The sequence below is a fragment of the Trachurus trachurus genome, assembly GCF_905171665.1.
Source record: "Trachurus trachurus genome assembly, chromosome: 2".
In the NCBI taxonomy this organism is placed as follows: domain Eukaryota; kingdom Metazoa; phylum Chordata; class Actinopteri; order Carangiformes; family Carangidae; genus Trachurus; species Trachurus trachurus.
In genome coordinates this window covers 5,178,008-5,195,180 of record NC_139914.1, presented here as the reverse complement: position 1 = coordinate 5,195,180, position 17,173 = coordinate 5,178,008, and the positions used below count along the sequence as shown (strand labels likewise).

The window sequence follows — 17,173 nt, the reverse complement described above, 5'->3', positions numbered from 1 at the left end:
CATCAAAAAATATATTTAAGTTTAAGTGTGCCTGGATCAGCCAACTTTCATACACTTCTAATAGGAGATAATGCTTTTGTCACCAAAGCTCCAACACAAAACGCTATTGGTACTTGGACATTGTTAAATGTGTTGCAGACCTGTTAACTAGTGACTGTTGGAAGCTGTGACAACAAAGGTTTATGCACTGTAACTGCTAACTGTGGCTAGCATGGCGATAGACTTTTGGATTTGTCTTTTTAATATGTTTTAATAAAGTAATATGTAAAGAATAAGGAGGATTAAAAATTATTATGTTCCAAAAATGTTTAACTGCTCTGGTTTGGAAAATGGCAGACAGGTGCAGTTTAAAACATGTATCGCACTTCCACATTAATGTGATAAGTGTTAAGTGTGTTAAGTTAGTGTTTTCCATTTCCTTTCTTGGCCTGAGCCCAGAGCGGCTGTTTATGAGTTTATTTTCTCATGTTTCACTCTTAAGTTTCCACTTTGCTCTAAGTACAGGGATGGGTCAGGGTTAGGATCTAACTTAACCTGATAGTTTGACTCATCTCTGCTCCATCTCCATCAGTGGTGATGGGGTTTCTCTATATCCTGCAGCTCCACTTATGTGATTAAAGTTGATATAAACAGCTGTGTTATCGCATGAAAGCTTCCTTAATGGCTCTTTGAAGACACATTTGAAAACCTGTCAGTGCATGATAAAGGTAAATCAGATGAAAAACTCAAATTTTCTTGGGAAGCGTAGCTGTGAATATGAATGGGCAGAGTCTGAAAACAGTGTATACCAGACCCTTGACTCCAGGCTGACGTTATTCTTGTTTTATTTATCCCCTGTAATTTTTGGCTTTCCAACAAAACGAGCCAACCTTTACGTGCACTTAAACTTCGTCGGTGCAACAGCAACAGGGGACGGACTCACTGAATAATTGAGTCCATAGAGATTGAAGGACGTCATGGTCCTACCCACTCTCTCTAAAGACTGATGAAGCTATTTTTGTGGCGAGGACACTTACTTACAAGGAACACAAACACGCACAAGCGCGCACACACACACACGCGGATTCACTAACACACACACAGTTGCATGACAACCTATCTATCTATGATGTGCAAACACACACACACACACATGAAGGCAAGAGACATCAAAGGCTCCATCCCTCTTCAGAGGAGACTCTTAGACATGAAAAGGATCATTGTGTTTCCCACCCTCTGCTTCTCCTTTCATTTCTGTCCAATATTTCGCTGCTGATTTTTGCTTTATGCTCTGTTGATAATGTCTGGAAATCTTTTTTTTTTTCACGGGTTACTTAGCCGAGTTTTGTTGAAGAATCGGGGTGGAGATGCATTTAAGATCAGTGGTTCAGATTTGAACTACTGTACATTTATCCAGGAAGGATCTTTTATGTTCCATTAAAGCCACTAGTTACAGATAGATCCTGCACATTGATGAGACTGTTACAGCTATTGATAACATTGGATGCATCTGAAGCCATGAAAAGATGTGAAAAATTGTGTAAAAAATGTGTAAAATTGTCTATCTGTGTTGAGCCTCAGATATTACACATAAACTACTCACACAAAGTTAGGGATATTGAGCTTTGGGATGAAATTTCAGAGTGCATTTACAGGTAAACTTACAGTATTTCTCTAAATTTTTGAATGCACATGTCCAACTGTTCAATGTCTCACTTCTTATGATAACGTGCTGTTCTCTAACAATGAGATTAACCGCAAAGATCCTCTTCATTATGCTGTTCACATGTTCACCACTGAGCTCAGAGTGTCACAGAGTGTCATCAGCAGGTTGAACAGAGACACTGAGAGACTGGATGAGTCACAGAAAGGCTGAGAAGTGGACGTCCTTTGGTCACATGACAACTTATTGACACATGGACATTTTTTGTTGTGGTTTATCCACCACTTTTGTTTCAATAAATTGTTTAAGATGAAGAAATTCTTCTACTTAAATGCCCTACTTTCATGATATAATATCGCTGTAGCAAGAACTTTTTACATTTTCCATAAATTTCACCCAAAAGTCGTACATTCCTAACACTTTCTGTGAGTAGTGTGTATTGTATTTGCATGTTAATGTTCTAGCACATGCTACAGTAAAGCTAGGAGCTAAGGTGCTTCCTAAGTCTGCAGTATTAAAATCAAATTGTGACAAACTGCATAATCAACCACTAAAGATCATTATCCTCGCAACGACACGAATGTCAGATCCTTTCCAACAGACATTGTTCATGTGCTCAGTCACCTGACGTTGTCACAATATCACATGAAAAATTCATGTGCAGCTTCACTTGGTGTCAGATTTATCTCATAGGTGCAACTCCGCCACCGCCACCGTCACTTCAGTGAGTTTTACATCGGTTCTGCAGATGACGAGAGGGGATTATGAGTTTGTTCTTAATTTCAAACCGACATGAATCTGTTGAATATTTGTTATACTCTACTTCATGTAACTGTTCCTGGCAATGTTATCAGAAAGGTGGAGGTTGCCAGTGAGAGACCTGTGAACAGAGCAGGAGAAGAAGCTCTCACATCTTGTATTTACATTTTCTAGTTGAAATATGCTCCAAAACACGTTTTAATGTGGAGAGGTGCTGTCAGAGGCTCCTGTGAGCCAGAAGCACTGAGCAGCTCTGGCAGCGGTGCAGAGAAATTCCCTCCTAGAGTTGGTCTTGGCCGTCAGAGGAGGACGGAGTCAGGGAGGGAGCTCATGGATTTCAAACAATAAGACTATATTTATATACTTAAAAAAAAAAAAATACTAGAAGTCAAAACAAATCTGTCAGTCAGCGCAGTATGAATGTTGTGTTTTATTTTAGAAATGGTCCAAAAAGCTTGAGATAACAATGAATGCTCGCACTGCTGCACTACAACTATTAAAAAAAAAATCCATTTTCAAAAAGAAACTTGAAGTAGTTTGCCTTGAAAACAGGGAGGAATATTCACACTGCACTGTCAGATTGTTTCACTTTTTAAAACAAGACAGAGTTTCAGACTAAATAAGAGGGAGATTGTGTGCATTGAATGGTGCAGTATATTTTCAAAAGCAGGTCAGATGTTTTGTGTGGAAAAACTTACGTAACACTTTATAACACAGCCTGAAATTAACAAGTGTAATTTACTGGTTCCCTCTGGTACTTAACCCAGTTGTTTCTCCCTTGTTCCCCATTGTCTTGTTTTCTTCCACTTTATCCACGGCAAATTAGCAGTTGAAACCAATAAGTGTTTTATTAATACTGTAGGTGACGCGCACAACCGACAGTGTGACCAGATTTTAAATAGTATATATTATGTATGTGTTTTCCCTTAAATACTTTTTTTTTAACTATAATTTAATATTTCGATTATTATTGCATTCTTTTTTCACTCAGTCATCCCTGCCTCCATTTTCCTCCCTTGTATGCACGAGCTGCTGTTTGTAAATAGAGGGATGATAATAGATTTAGTTTCACGTTGGATAACCTAACGCATCCACACACTCATACACACTTGCAGTTTAACAAGGAGACAATTGGACTTTAAGGATAAGATTGCTCACCCTAAAAATATCTATAAATATTATGAAATCGAGTAAAAAAGTACTGCATTCTTTATGTACTTTAGGAAGTATAAAGTAGACCAAGTTAAGAGCTTGTTATGTAAATTATCTTCTACATAATCTTGACACTTCTTAAAACTTAATGAGGCGGCGGTGTGGCCTCTATACGGTGAACGTAACAACAGATACAGTTGTTTATGTTTATGCGGCGTGTCCTGGTCACAGAAGGGGGTTGATTCAGGATCAGGCTGATTACTTGACACCTCATTGGGGGCATCATACGTTCACACCGGTTCAATAAACATACATCCATGCATCCCAAGTGAAGGAAAGGGCCGAGCCCTGAACAAGCCAAACAAAACACAGACGGCTTATAATCAGTCCGCCTCGAGATCCCAGACACTGTAATCATTTCAACATCACTGGGAGCATAAATCAATTCATGCCACGATGACAAGGAGTTTTAAGAGGGGTAAACGTCCATGTATTTATGTGATGACACTCCACACACACAAGAACTGATATCATGCACTTGGGGATCACTTGAGGACCCTTCAATTATCACGCTTTGCGATATTTCTCAATCTGATCCCGTCGCTTGTTGTGGAAAATTAAGAACTCGTTCAGAGGATTTTAACCATTCAGGATCAATATGACTGTAATTAGTCCCTATCTCCAACAGAGGGGACAGTAACTGCCCCCCCCCCCCCCAGCCACTTCAGAACAATTCAGGATAAAATAACTGTTCAAGTCTTTGTCTCATGCAGCCAAGTGCAGAATTTGTGCTTTTTCCAGATGTCAAACAACTCCTTAAAGTGCCTTTTAATGTAGTTTCTCTGCGCGTGGGTGTGCATGTGCCTGTTTCTCTCTCTCTCTCTTTTTTTTATGCTTTTCCATGCTTGACCTTCATTGATGTGACTCATTTAGGTGCTGCGAAAGTGAGGCTGAAAATTCATGAGAAAAGGTTATCTGATTGCAGTGGCGAAGGTCGTTGTTCTTCGCCGCCTCCACGAAGACGGCATTAAGGCGGCGTCATGAGTTAATTCAGAAAAATGAAACAGCATTCACTGTGCTTAATTGCATTCTCTGAGGCAGATGAGGAACCTCAGGGGCCCGATAATATTTTTCTCTTATATAATTGTCACTTGCGACCTTTATGAAAGGCTGACACCTGATCAAACTAAAGTCAAACGTCTGCCAATATCTCGCCACTTTTTACATTTTTTTTTCACCCTGCAATCACACCGTAGGTCTTTGAAATCCAATCTCTGTCGACTGTGTGCTTGTTTCATGGTTTTTGCTGGAATTACTTCGTAAAAAATAGTGTGTGTGTGTGTGTGTCAGTACATTGGTGCTGGGATTTTCCTTGATCCATCATCAGAAGGTGAAAGAGTTCAAACAGAGGTGTGTGGAGCTCTCACTCGTGTTTTTTGGCAGCTCCCTATTAAAAAGTAAAAACTGTCTAATTAATGGGTTACCTGTCAGTCAGCTCACGGCGCGTTTGTAAAAAAAAAAAAAAATGTGAACTTGAATAAGATGAGAACTAAAAGCGGGATGGTCAGAGATGTTATATTTATGGGCTTACGGTTCAGTGAACGCCACATCTCAGTGACACCTTGAGGGAATTTTCCTCAAGTGTGGCACAAATGTTCACACGGATACAAGGAACAAACTTGGTCCAACTGAAGGGAGTTTGTTTAGATTAGACAAACTCATTAGCTGTTGGTCAAGGGTCAAAGGTCAAGGTCACAGAGACCCCTTACGATCACAACTCACAGATTCATGCACTAATTATAAAACCTAATAACTCAAACGTCTAAAGAGAAAATGAAGTGCTGACATTTTCTATCCAAATGGTCAATGGTCAAGTCGACTGTGACATCATAATGACCTTAAAAAAGACATCTGATCATTGTCCAGATTGAGGTCTTGTGTCCTGCACCTTGGCTGGTTTGCCTTGAGGTGGTAATTGTAGTATGTCTTTGCCATAACCGGTATCTTTCCACTCGCCTTATCTCATTGCCCCGAGGAGAGATTACAGCAAAAGTGAGAACTGTAAAAAACAATGGCCTTGGATGTCAGAAAAACAATCCAGTTTTAACTTGTGTGTCAGTGCATGCGTACCCACGAGAATGCTCCCCAACGAGGAGCGAGAGCAGCGAAACCCTCCGAGGTTGTACAGAACAGGAGCTATGCCATCACACCAAGTATGGTAATAAGTATATGAATCATCAGAGTCTGTATACAGCATGTAGCAGGTGGAACAAAACACAACCCGCAGCTGCAGCATTATGGGAACATCATATTCTACAGACCGCGTTCATTTAATGTGACTGGTGAATATGATTTGGAGTCAGCTGATATTGATTAGCTGACATAGCAATAACTGCATTACTTCATGTATCTAAATACTCCCTCTGTCTGTCTTCTTCCTGCTCCTGCATGTCCTTCTCCACCGCTCATCACTTTGCTCTTATTAGATTTCATTTCCCTCTCCCATTTCCTGCCTAATTTAATCCCTCTTCTTTTTCCTCCTCCTCCTCTTCCTCCGCTTGTTTTCCCCTCCGAATCAGCGCACGCAGAAATGTAGTGTTTGAAGTGAAACTCTTTTATCGGCATGTAAATTAATTATGAGCTATTTGTGTTTGATGGACTATTCCTGAAGCCTGAGAGCAAAAAAGAAACACCTTTTCAAACAAACTGAAAACAGCTGCTGGTATCAACATCGATTAAAGGACGTGTTGCTCGTTGGAGACAGATAAACTAGAGGAGCTGCCCGCTGTTCTTTAAGACGAAGAACTTTTAAATCCTGCCTCTGCTGCTGATATTATTGTTTCACTCCGGGGTTCGACTTCAATATTGTATTGTATTTTATTAGAGCGCATTTGAGACTAAAACTAATAAAGGCTCAACTGCCTGAAGCCGTTTTCATGCCATCTAGCCAGATGAAATTGTTGCCACCATGACATCATTTTGGAAAAAACCAATACATGTACATTAATTACCCTTTAGTGGACTTTCCATTTGTTGTTGAATTAATAATATATAATAAAGGCAGATGTAGCCTCCATGACATCACACATAGGTTTTGACAGTTTTAAAGAGAGGGCTGCTGCACCGTTGCCACCTTGTGGAGCCAAAACTTTGTTGAAGGTGCTGCGTTGCCCTATTAATAATGCCAGACATGCAGTACAGTATGTATTCCTGCTGTTAAATTGGGCATTTTGCCATTTGAATCAATGGCGATCGACTTGCTTTTGGAGACATCCCTCCATAGTCAACGATCTAACACGGTTGAGCAATCTGCACACATAAAACCCTAAAACTTCAACCCACTAAAATCTATTATACCTCAAATTCAAATGTGATATCGTACAGTATGCAGTGGGAAATTAAAGTTTGAAACCACTTTACAGTTCAAGTGAAGTTGAAAGCCACAGTGAAAGTGACAAGTCAAAAGTCACGCCTCTACTCTCTGGCATAACTCAACACAATCCACATATTTTTAGACCACGTGTAACTTTAATTTCCTGACAAACTATTTATATCCATGGGCACAGTGAAAATGAACTGCTAATAGCTCAAATTGTACTCCAGTGCGGCACACGACAGTCACACTACGGCTGCGACTCACTGAGACAAACAGGTGTTGATCGAACCCCGGGCGAGACGCTCAGTGAAGCAGAGCCGACAGTTTGCATCATTTTTCATTTTCCTCCTCACAAAACAGACTTCAAGAAAACAGCCAGGTATGCAAATGATTCCCTTTTGTTGCTTTCAAAGGTCTTTCTGTTTGATTCTCGGGAATGAACAAGAGAAAAGCGTGTTCGTGAAATTAGTTCCACACACACACACACACACACACACATACACCAAAGCAATCCTCAAAATGCCACTCGTATCCGCAGGTGCCGTACAGTTTTGTTTATTACACGTGTGACAGAAGTTCATCGTCACCCCTGAGCGCCGGTTGAATGGTCGTGTTTACCCTTATTCCTGCCTGTCACACACAAGGAGCATCACTGAGAGGCTGCCTGCAGGACAAAGCAACAGCAAAGCATCCTGGGTGGATGTGTTTACGCGGGGAGGAGGGGCACGGCGGCGTGGATGAGAGGGATCTGAGAATAAAACTGAATATCTAAATATCTTTCACGCTGATGAAGTATCATCAGAGCCAGCATGAGGAGTGGACACATGACTTGGAGAAAAGGAACACTCCTCATGTTTATCTTTTTTTGCTTCTTCTTGCAGGATTAAAAATGTAGTCCAGCGACCAATTTTCTGGGAGATATAAATATTTAACTTATAAATATTTATACCAACTATGCTGCATAAGTTTTGCCTGAAGTAATGCATTTGTCAGTGATCTGTGCTTAAGCTTGATATCCCCTTCACTGCAAAGCCTAATATAATGAAGTGCATAAAGATAGGACTTTAGAGCTCCCCGGACGGTCACTGGTCAGAGATGAAGCAGAGTGCGAGTGAGATGTAAGTGTCGCAAGATGCATTGATCGCCCATCGCTGAGGGTGCAAGAGAATAAAGTAAAGGTACCAGAGTGTCAAAATATTCCTTGACCAGCAACAGTAACAGTAACAGCTTCAACAGTAATTTATTAATTTAATTTTGAGTCTCACTAACTGAACTCATGTAGTTTAAAGACCTGGGGTCTCATTTATAACCGTTGCGTACGCACAAAACGGGCCTGAAAGTGGCGTACGTGACTTTTTACGCCAAGGTTGTGATCTATAAAAAACTAACTTGACGGGAGAATGTGCGCAGCTCTAAGCAAACTCTGACCCATGCGTACGCATGGTTTGGAGGAAAAGGGGAATTGGCGACACAGACGGTGTGGTGGTGAACTAAAGTCAGACTCAGAAATGATGATTGAGAAGAACGATTATGTTTTTATTATCGGCCGTCACACATTTAATTTCAACCCGTATGTGTCAGATCCATGTTGCCACGGTGATTTAATTCAACAGCGTCCTTATTTTGCATCGGACTAGTGTTTCAGAAACATCTTCTTAGAATCTAACTTAAAATTCAAAATCAAAATTCCTTCTCTATATTTAATCACCACCATCTCTCCGTCATATTGTCCACTCCCAGAGCGCAGGAGGAGGAGAGGAGGCCGCGGCTGCATGGGATAAATACATGGTGTAAATATGTTCCTATGATACTGTGAACATATGAAAGAGAGTCAATTAAATCTCAAACCCTGGGGGAAAAAATCCAGTAATCGTTCGCACAAATACATTCTGTTTTCTTGTTATCAAGAGAAGTGTCATGTTTGATCATTCCTCAGAATGTAACTGATTCCACTAATTATTCAAAGTTTTATCGATCAGTCTAATTAGCCTACTGTAAATAATACAGCGGTGAGCCCCGTGCGTAATTCTGCACCACGGCACCGCTGGAGGAGAAAGGAGGGAGAGGGAGACCATGATGAATGGTTAATAACTCGTTTCAGATTAAAACTGTTGTCATTGTTGTAAATGTGCCGAACCGGGTCCAGCATGTGAGAGGGCAGCGCACCAAAACACCACCGCGTGCGCTCTGAGCCGCTGACGCCGTTAACAGCTGCAGCAACACGTCACGTCGCCACTTTCACACCTGCAGCTAATTCACAACACCGACAGAACAACAGCACGTCAGGCTCATTGACATGCAGATCGCATTCATGTGGTGGTTTGCATGGACCATCTACGGTTAAAACAGGGCGTGTACAGGGCGGAACGTGAAGCGGATTCAGCTGCGCACACTTGTAGGAACTCTGTGATTTATAAAGAGAAGTTTGCTTGCAGGTGTGCGTACGCAGGGTTTTATAAGTCTGAATATTTACTGGCGCACGCAAAACCTGGCTTTTGGGCGTACGTACACTTTTAGTAACGATCCCACGCACAGTTTTATAAATGAGACCCCAGGTCACACAAGTGCCTCACCTTCTCTGCCTGGTGAAGAGTGCATGTGTCGTTTCATTTACACATAAAAATGCGTTTATTTAACTTCCTCTGGTGGAGAATAAACTAAAAAACAAACACTTGATGGACTTTTTTCCAGTTTGTTTTTCTTTCTATGAACTCATATCAGAAAATAACCGGAGGAATCAGCGGTAAACAATAGATGACTAACTGTAATTACTGATTTGAAAATGTGGGTACCTGTGAGACCAATGATTGCAAAAGTAATATTCAATTGAGCTGCTGTGAAGTACAAAGATAATATATCTGCCTTTTTGGGGGAAAAAAACATGTTTTTGGTACATGGAAGTAGAAAATGTGGCTGAGCAGGGACGGTAGCTGCTGAGGAGTGAGAAGCCTCCATGCAAGAATTATGAGGCTGGATAAAGAGGAAGCTATTTGTTCGGATGCTGTTCAAGTCAGGCTAATTAATTTCAGTCAAATGTGTTTTGCTGTCAACATCCTTTGGCTTTAATAATGGATTCCGTATTATCGGATGTACTGTATTCTCATTTCCAAAGACTAGAGGGCCACAGTTGGTGATTTGTGCCTGGATCATGCCAACAGCAAGTTTATTTACTCGTATCCACTGTGCTGAAAGAAGATGTGGTTTTTTACGATGTATTGCTCTCATTTCATGTGTCAAAATAAATAGAATTATCCTGCAAATGTTCAGCATTGAGGCTTTTCAATTGTAGTTTAATGGTTTTCCATAATGGTGATGTTTTATTGATAGCAATTCACCGCTCAAATTAGATAATTTTTAATTTTTTATCATATCCGTTTCCTAAGTTCCCCAGTATCTATAGCATGTGCTGTGTAAAACTTAGAAACAGTAGAGACACAGTTTATCACGTTCTGAATATTTAACAACCTAAAATAAAATATTTATGCCCTAAATAATGAACTTGCAACTCCCATTCGCTGACTTTTTGCACTGGATCTTCCCAGATGACAACATACAATAGACTTTTGATTATCTCTCTCTGAAGCCATTGCTTCATTGTTTTTGTGTCAATAGCAATAAAGTAATAAAGGACCTTTAACACCTTCATTTTCTGACTGAATGGATCCCCAGGGGAAAAACACAAGCTTATTTCAGTCAGGTATCTCTGCACACTCGACCTTTTTTCACTCGATTTTTCACTCTCACTCAATTGTTTTGCATAATGACCATGAATAATGGACCTGCTTCAGTGCCTTGTCTTGTAGGTGTCGTCCCCAAAAGGGCCCAGCTGAAGCAGAAAATCCCATTTGGGAACTGCCGTGAGAGTTCGTCCCTCGCCAGGCGGGACATGTTGTGGTCTTACTCTGTCTGTCTGAATTATGGGTGTGTCGCTGTCAGCGGGCGTCTCCCTATCATTATCCTCCAAAGGTCACGCAGGCTGACGGTAACAATGGGAACTGGGTGACAGATGTATTGAGAAGGTCAGGTCTTATCTGTCTGGTGTGGGAAAAGAAGGGCAGAAAAGTCAGGAGGTGAGTGACACTAGTATGTGTGAATTTGTGAATTGGTGGCTACACTATGATTAGGCGCTTTGAGATAATATGTAATAATTTGACGCTATATAAATTAAACTGAGCTGAAATGAATTAAAGGGCACAGGAAACCTTCAACTCTCCTTCACAGAAATCCCCCCGTGATTCTCAACATTCCCCTAAAACCCACATCATCACTCGTATCACATAATAATATACTTTTTCCCTGACGTTTCACATCAGCTTTCAAAGACTCCACACTGTCTGACCTTATTGAAGTATCAAAGTGCCTTGTTTACACCCTATAGCGGACGTCCAGCTGATGTACTGACCTTCTGCCGGCCATGTTGGAGGTCCTCAGCTTGTGAGCAATGGGAAAGTGTGAATAGCTGGCTGTGTGGTTTAAATAATGCTCATGGGGTCTTACAATACTCAATACACAATCTGTTCTGTCTTCAAATATCATCAAAACAATAATGGTTTCCTTTACTTCCTTGCTTAACTTGTGTCTTAGCTACTTGAAAATACGATTTTGGTCTCAATGGGACTTGATCCAATTGATTAGGTAAAGCTTGCAACTAAACAATCTGAATTTGTAGTCAGTGACTGTAGTCAGCAGTCCCCACATCTATCCCACTTCAAGATAAATGCCATTAATTAAAGAGTCAAAGATAGTGAAGATCAATGAATGACAAACCCTTTGTCAGCTACTTCTTGCACAGTTATATTTAGCCATTTTCTTGATGTAGGTGGTCGTCGATTAGACACTTTCTGCCAAAACTGGAGCCTCCCAGTGAGTTGGGTGGTAACATTAGTAACCTGTCACATCTTGCACTAAAATGCTCTTTGGATTTTGGCTCTGATCAAAGCAGCAACTGCGGTATAACCCGATTAACCTCGCAGTGAACAAAGCCTGTTTTGCACAACAATAAAAAACCCTTTTCTCATTACTTTAAGTGTGTTTTCTCCGATCTCACTCAAGCATGGTGGATTAAGAAAATGTACTCAACTTTGACACTGGGGAAACAAAGTTCATGCAAATCCACTTTCTCAAGGATTTAACTTATTGTGTGGTGAAAAGTTTGCCCAACACTCGACATGGAGTTCTTTTAACAATGCCAGCGTGACTTTGACTTATTTCACTGCCAAGTAAGGAAATCCAGAGTCAATGTCTTGGTTCTGTACAGCTTCTCACAATTAAAAAAGCAGGGTCATTGCTGAGGTGATAAAAAAAAAAAAAGCCGAAGTAAACAGTTTGTGAGATGGTGTAATTTAATTTCCATATCAAAAGCAGAGTGTGTATTTAGTGTTTCAAGTGCGTGCCGTGCTGCTTTAGGATCTTCTTTGATGTGGACACGTCTATGTTCGAACAAACACATTATCAGCTCCTCCAGAGGAACTAGACCGAGACCACAAGCACACAGGCTTCCAGCACATCTCTTTGCTGTCTCTATACTCCTCTAAAAGGGTTTGTCAGATCATTATATTGACTCTACTTTTCTCTCCCCAGGAGTACCAGATCGATATTATCTTCGCCCAGACCTGGGTGGACACCCGTCTGCGGTATAACAGCAGCAGCATGCGGATCCTAACCCTCAACAGGTACAGTCGACTCACCGAGGATACGATGCAAACGCCCTGACAGCTTTATTTTAAATTCTCCAAGTATGTCAGCTGTGTGGCTGTACAGCAGCACTAATACCTACAGTATGAGTTGATAATTACAGCGTTTTCTGTTTAAACAGCTCCAAGACACTGCTGAGTGTCTGTCTCTCCACTGTAGCAACTATTGTGTTCTATATATCTCATTCGAGAACGACGTTCTTTATTCTCTTGGGGAAAGGCCTGCAATTAATGGAAGAAATTGATTGATGCGCTTTGCCGCCCTGGTATTTTATTATCCTCTTATTGCGACGTGGAGCTGCTTCATGCTTTTAAGAAGAAACTCTGAGGGAATCTCAACTGCAATCATAACATACCTTCTGCCCCCTCGCTCACTTTTCTATACTTTTTTCTGTGCCTGTCTCTTATTCAACCAGCAATATGGTCGGCTTGATCTGGCTGCCCGATACCATCTTTAGGAATTCCAAGACCGCCGACTCGCACTGGATAACAACACCCAATCAGCTGCTGCGCATCTGGAACAATGGAAAAATACTCTACACGCTGAGGTAAAAAAAACAAACTACAACCTCCAGAACACATGAAAACACATTGTATGGTAATATGGTGATTAAAGACAAAACAATGACAGGTGGCATCTAAACGGTGAATTTAGCAGGAAACCCTGCACTCCATACATATCATATAAGTGGAGCATGTTTACATGAAGCTGAAAGTTCCTCATGCCTTTCCGTCCAACCGTCAACTTTTGTATACCGTATCTTAACCTTTCTAGATCTTAACAAAGTCACCTTTGGCCTTTAAACGCATCATGACTAAGCTTAAACCGAGCGGTGGATAATCAGAAACCAGTCATATCAATCATTTTTGCACCAGTGCTCCAGAACAGACAAACAATGTCCTCCTGCTGACAGGAGCACAGTCAAAAATGATCTGTTATTTGTTGTTATTTACAGCTAGATTCAAATATTTGGGCTTCTGATTATTTTTTTCTTGTCTATTAATATAAACAATGTGATGTTTTTGTATTTTTTCAGTATCAAAATCTGCACCAAAGCCTAGCTTTACTTTTGGCAGAGGAGGATAAAACTTCTCTAACAACAAAGCCACCATGTCATGTGTACTTCATTTTATTCTCTTCATCCTGACAGCATCTCTGTGGTAGAGAAAAGACACTCAGGACGACGGGTGGTTCGTCAGGGGCTGTAGACTGTGTGTGTGTGTGTGTGTGTGTATGTGGGTGTCTGTGTCTGTGTCCACAAAAAAATAATAACTCGACTCAAATCCTACCGTGTGGGTTCTTTTTTTAATTTGAGTGGCATCTGGGTTTATGAACCTTCAAGCCCTGACATGAGCTTTTTCTGTCTTGAGGATCCAATTTCACCTGCGTGTCCGAGATCTCAAACTAGACCCTGACCGAATCGCAAACATCACCCAGAGTGTTTGTTTTTTTCAGCCCCCTTTGGAGCACCAGTTGCACAGCTCCTTGCTGCATCAGGGTAGCTGACATTCTGTCAAATCAGTGTCCTAAAACGACAGGTGTGTGTGCCAAAGCATGTGAGCCTCCTCTCAGGGAATTCACTGCTTTTTTTTCATTCTTGACTAGAAGATTTCAGTTCCTCCTGATAACTTATGATGTCTCATACTGTGCAAATACTCAGCAGGGACTGATGAGGCTTTTGCACACAGCCAGCTTCTATTTCTAGATTTATGGAGAAAAGAAAGGATAGACATAAAGTATATTAAATGGTCCTAATTGCCTAAAATGTAGCTCGTAATTGTAGGGGGATGATCTGGGGCTGTTGTAGAGGCTAATAACTCTGTGATCACGAGCTCTAAATTGAGTCATAGATATTCTTTTTAGCACCAGTTCATAACTCAAAGCCTCTTCTCTAAAGCACCAGCAAGTTTAAAGCTGCACTAATCAATATTTTTAGATTGACCGATGATAATGAGTGATGTGATAAACCCACAGTGAACTAGCACCTAACTCTGCAGTTCCCCCACAGCTCTGTGTAGCTGTGTGGAGCACTGTCTTGGTTCTTTAATGCTCATTAACTTTGTTTCCAGCTGCACAGAGCAGTGGGGAAAAAGCTGTGATGAATCCACTGCATGCTCTCTGACCAGACCAATGGTAGAAAGACAAATGAAACAACCAGCTGCTGCTGCTGTTGCTACTTAGCAAACAAAAGAGCCAGAAAGAGATTACATTGGACTTGGGGCTGGTGTTAGGTTTGGTTTAGGCTCCTTTATCGTTTTGGTCCATCAATCTCCTCAATCAGGTGACAAAGACGTCTAACAATGATTATACGTTCTATTCCTGACTGTAGTTTGATCTATCAAGGGTATTGAACTTCCATCTAGAGTAGCAGTTATAGGCTTTTGTAACCATGACAGCGACACACAAATATTTTGCCACTACAGCCGTTCCTAGAAAGATTCAACTTCTGGATACAACAGAAAAAAGAAAATGTTCTCCTAACAGCCACAAACTTTCCCCAAAATGTTTGGCATTTAATAGCTAATTTCACTTCTGCTAATGCGTGTTCTGGTGATCAATCTGAAAATTATTGTTTCATTAAAAGGATATTAAGTTCTGAAGAGGCGCATGTTTGGAGGCGTACTGTAGTTGCCTTGACTGACACATCTCTCACATTTCTGCCGCTGTGCTGCTGCTCGCGCCCCTCACCTCCGCTCAGCTCAGCTCCCACAGTCGTTAAGATTTGGACACCCTGGACGCTGACGAGCACGAGAGCCGGCATCAGTATGCAAATGAGAAACTGTACATCATCTGCACTTTGTTTACCTGCTGCAACAAGCAACCTGAGCGAGCCAGCCTCTTCCTGCCTTGATTGAGGCTCTGCTTTTGTAATCGAGGTCCTCCAACTAATGAGGAACTAAACCAGAGACAAAGACTCAACAATGGAAAGAAAAAGCCTAATTTTAAACATTTTTTTAAATGAATAACTCGCTTTGACAGCTATTTCTGCATCTATAGTAAAAGCAACAGACTGAGAATGCACACTGCTTCAGACACAGGTGTACATTCTGCATGTAAAGTTAATCCGCTGCGTCTTTGTGACCGTTGCTGCTGCTTCAAAACATCTGTTGTTGTGACTTGTCCAGTGATCACAGCTAAGCACTCTTGTTTTTAGAAGCGTATGCCTTTGTGCCCTGACCTATACGTTTATACCACCATCGCAAAAAAATAAAAATAAACGTAATGTCTGACGCTGATAATTAAACAATATAATTTTGAGGGATTTCACACATCAACCAGGAAACCGAGTGTGATCCGTACCATCTGGTCCGAAGCCAGCTGCGTACACTATGGAGCATTAAGTGCATCATATGATGTAAGCGATGATGAACACCGTGCATTCACGCCATGTGCTTCATAATGAAGAGTCCAAAGCAGTTTCATTGCCTTGAATGTCACTGTCTAAGTATTTCTGTCTCCGTGTGTCTCTCTCCCTCTCCAGGATGACCATCAACGCAGAATGCCAGCTGCAACTACATAATTTCCCAATGGACGAACACTCCTGTCCTCTCGTCTTCTCCAGCTGTGAATATTGGCAACACACACACACAAACACACGCTCACTTACGCACCCACAAAGACAAATATGGTCATATTCCTGAAGTGCAAAGCCGTATTCATGTCGCACCTGCCCAGGAGAAAACTTTTAAAGCTAAAAACCGAGGGAAGAACAGGGGAAGAAAGTTTTAAGATGACATTTTAAGATTCAAGAAATCCCAGCAGGGAGCAGAGAAAGTCATGAAAACTGTTCAGGTGGTTGTTGAGTGGGTGGAAATGAAAACAGGATTTCATGCCAAACAAGAAGCGCCGACATTGAACTGTTTCCGCCTGAGCAGCACGAACACCGAAGCAGGTAAACCCACCTGGGAGATGCAGAGAGGCGGCTGAGGTGACCTTAAATGGGGCTGTCCCTGCTTCAGTGGGAGTTATTGATCGGTGGATTGGGGAATCGCCTGCATATAGAGGGGGATATTTGCAAAGCCTGGCACTGTCTGTTACCACATTTTCATGTGTTTGAGTATGTATTTATATCAACAGAGGCCGGCTTTATGTGAGGAAACAGTAGTTGAACTGGCTAATGTTGTTGTTGAGAGATTTTTTCAAACATTATTGGCTGCTGCAGTCATATCACAATGAGCTGTTGCTGCTGTGAGCCATTAAGTCAGGAAATACAGGCAGGTAAAGTTGTGTGAGAAATGACACATAGCTCCTCTTGTGCTGCGTTGCTGAAGCAATGTGTCTTTAAAATTTGAGTGTCTCTCTCCCTCTCCCTCTCTCTTTCTCTTGCTGTTGTCTGCTCCACAGTCTCTCACCCTCTGTAAGTGTCAGATAAAAACAGTGCCGCAGATTTACACCTGCTTTTCCAAGGCGTTAAATTTCAGACGCAATTTTGTCTGCGACGGTAAATCAGGCTCTGCAGCTACTTCCCGTATTTTATTCCTCAGGACAGAAACGCCTTCACCACTACAATGCGTGAGACCAAACAGTTTTCGGAGGTGCTGCTTATCCTC

General features: G+C 41.4%; 1 pseudogene across 1 annotated transcript in view; it reads left to right on the top strand.

Annotated features, from left to right (window-relative positions):
* LOC311000380 (gamma-aminobutyric acid receptor subunit gamma-3-like) overlaps window positions 1–17,173 on the top strand; it is a 73,224-nt pseudogene that overhangs the window by 31,996 nt on the left and 24,055 nt on the right. The window contains exons 4-6 of the transcript in view: window positions 12,510–12,601; window positions 13,039–13,170; window positions 16,105–16,187. The product of the transcript in view is annotated as a gamma-aminobutyric acid receptor subunit gamma-3-like (transcript). The remainder of the gene's footprint in view (window positions 1–12,509; window positions 12,602–13,038; window positions 13,171–16,104; window positions 16,188–17,173) is intronic.